Source organism: Triticum urartu, chromosome 5 (assembly GCF_003073215.2).
Source record: "Triticum urartu cultivar G1812 chromosome 5, Tu2.1, whole genome shotgun sequence".
NCBI lineage: Eukaryota > Viridiplantae > Streptophyta > Magnoliopsida > Poales > Poaceae > Triticum > Triticum urartu.
Genome location: NC_053026.1, coordinates 194,724,648 through 194,727,933, shown reverse-complemented (window position 1 = coordinate 194,727,933; position 3,286 = coordinate 194,724,648).

Sequence of the window (3,286 nt, the reverse complement as noted above, 5' to 3'; positions counted from 1 at the left end):
CTATCAATGTGATGGCAAGAGTAATATGTCCAATACCAAGATGAGGTTACCGGTCTTGCTTCCGGTATGGTGTCAAAATTGTGGCACGAATACCAAGTCGTAGTCGAGGTGGTCGTTGTTGATGACGCGTTCGTGGCGAAGATGAGCGGCGGTGATATCGATGTCGAACCGTACCTAGATAGCCGAAACACAAAAGGATACGGTACCGCAACTCAAATTCTCAAACCTTGAAGTAGCAATTGTGTCGGGGAGCGAAACGTTCCCAAAAATGGTTGGAAGATGCGGAAGTGGTGGAGGTATGCGGAAGTATATATGGTATATGGTGGGCACCAGAACAAAATTTGGTGGAAATTGGGTGGAAAAACGGGTCGGTGGATGGAGATGTTGCTGCCAGGGGCCGGATGTCCGGGTGGAAGGCCGGATGTCCGGGTGGACCCGGATGTTCGGGCTCTGGATCCGGGGACGAACGGGATGAACACCACGTGGGGAGGTTAAATCTGGGCGAAATTCAGAGGAATTTTGTGGATGGAAATTGGGGAAAAGGATGGGAAGCTAGATCCACTCAAAACAAAGCAAATCCACGGATCCAAACCAACAAAATCTCAACACACGAACAAATCACAAAAAAAATTTGGGGCTATTTTTGGTGGGGAATTTTCGAATTAGGACGAAAAACAACAAAATTAGGCTAGAAACACAACGGGGAGGCTCCGAAATCGTGATCAACCTTGCTCTAGATACCAAGATGATGTAGGGTAGAACCCTAATCGCCCGATCTTTCACGAAAGGAGCGGATCCCGCGAAGAACACAAGGAACACGAGGGGGAAACGAGGGGAAACACAAGGGGAAACACAAGAGAATCACTCAACCAACAAGAACAAGTTACACATGCACTAGATCCTCGAATACATAAAGTAAGATACACGATCCACAATCAACTAAGGACGATAAAAGATAATGTTGGCGAACTAGTTCTACGCCTGCCAGAGAAGAAAAAGAACAAGCTCAAGCCCAAATGGGAAGGTCCATTCATTATTGACCAGGTTCTGACCGGTGGAGCGTACCGTCTGCGGGATGCATCGGATAATCGACTCGAGCCAAAACCCATGGAACGCAGCCAGACTCCGAAGATTCTACGCCTAGCGTCGGACTCTATGTTCGTCTCCTTTCCTTCGTCAATTTTTTGCATATCTGTCTTTTCTCTCTTTCTCTGTTTTTATTTCTCATTAAGGCCCTAAAAGGCTAAACTTGTGTCTTGGTTACACAATCTTGCCGAACTAACCGCGCTCATTATATCTGGGGGCTTCTTATACAGAAGCTTAATCTAACTATTTTTCTGGGCTTTGTGTCCCACACATGTGTTATTCTTCCGCATGTACCTTTTTTCGCCTTTATATGCATCGATATGACTTAAGTTTTGGCGAAGCTGGGTTGCCTGGCTCTTGTATTTATGCCCTACGTTCCTGTTAATTCGGCTAGGGCATAAGGGGAGTGATGTAGGGTAGAACCCTAATCGCCCGATCTTTCACGAAAAGAACGGATCCCGCGAAGAACACGAGGAACACAAGGGGGAAACGAGGGGAAACACAAGAGAATCACTCAACCAACAAGAACAAGTTACACATGCACTAGATCCTCGAATACATAAAGTAAGATACACGATCCACAATCAACTAAGGATGATACAAGGTTAGCCAGTTCTTCTCCGTGAGGAGGTCTTGATGTTCTTCTCCGCGAGGAGGTCTTGAATCCACAAGGGGATCTTCTCCGCGAGGAGGTCTTGAATCCAAGTGGATCTTCTCCGAAGAGGGGTTGCGGTCTCTCTCGTGGAGTAGATCCGGATGGATGAGCGAAGCTCTATCTCTAAGTATGAGCTAAACCAACGCTAACCCTAGAAAGTTGTATGGGATAGAGTATATATAGTCTAGGGGGGTAGAAGGGATACACGGGCCTCGGCCCTTTACTGTTCGCAGACAGGGAGGCCGGACGTCCGGGCGTTCGCGGAGGGTCGGATGTCCGGGCTGGTGAAGCTGGCCATGTTGCTCTCGGATTCGGGGGGGGGTCCGGATTTCCGGGCAGGGGGGCCGGATATCCGGGGCCTCGGGAAGGGCCAGATGTCCGGGCTTGCGGGCCGGATGTCCGGGGCCTATATGCACTTGGAGGCTGCCCAGCTGAAGTGGAGGGTGCTCCTGGGGCCAGATGTTCGGGGCCTTGGCCGGATGTCCGGGTCCTGGGAGATGCTCTTGGCTCCTTCCGATGGTTCTCCTCATCCGTGGACTTGGGGACTTGTCCGTCTTCATGCGCATCTTCGGGAGGACCCTCTTGTTACCTAATCATGCACAACAGCTCGGACTTAGGAAGTAGCCTTGTCTCATGCATAGAAAGTGGAAGTTCGGAGAGGAGTGAGTTCACCTTATCTTCGATAGCCTTGGCTTGGGCTCGTGTCATTGGTCCAAGTGGTGCCATTGTAGGTGTGGGTGCGTCCATGGGGATGATCTTGGGATGCTCCGCATCAGGGAGCACCTCTGCGATTGTTACTGCCGGGTCAGCCGGATGTGTACCTCAGACTAGGTGAAGCCGAAAGCTAGCGTTCTTAAGGGAATATTCGGTCGGTGAATAAAAGATGACTTTTATTTAATTTGAAACATGCCCTAGATGTTTATAGCCTGCGTCTCTTTTCACAGTTCGGACATGCATATTAGGGCATGCTTACGCAAGGAAAGGAACCCTTAACGGGACTATTCTCCCTGGAAGATGTTTCTTACTACCCATGTAATATAACATAGCTAGTTGGGTACTTGTCTGTTCAAGCACTTATGACCCCTACGCCTAGTTTCCATGCATACCCCACTTTTTACATAACCGAGCGGGTATTCGGATACACTCCGGACTATCGGGTCCAGAGGTCGAAGCGAAAAGGTCCGCCATGACAAATGATTTACAATCCGGCTAGGACATTACATATGTCATTTGAAGTACACAGTCACTAAGACTGATTAAATTCTTCTTCTATACCATCCAACAGGATGTCTAGCCTACAATCCTGTTGGGAATACTTTGCGGCTAATTCTACTTGGTCATACACTAAACTGACGGGGATCTCTTTCCCATCGGGCCCCATAGGTCCGACCTCGGCCATATGGTTTGGGTCAGCTTTGGTATATCGCGTCTTCACCATAGCCCAGGCTTCCCTTGCACCTTGTCGGCAGGCCGATATCTTCCATACTCGAAAGCGCCGACACGCTCCTTTGAGCTTATCTATAAGCTCCCCCATGCCTCCTGGCG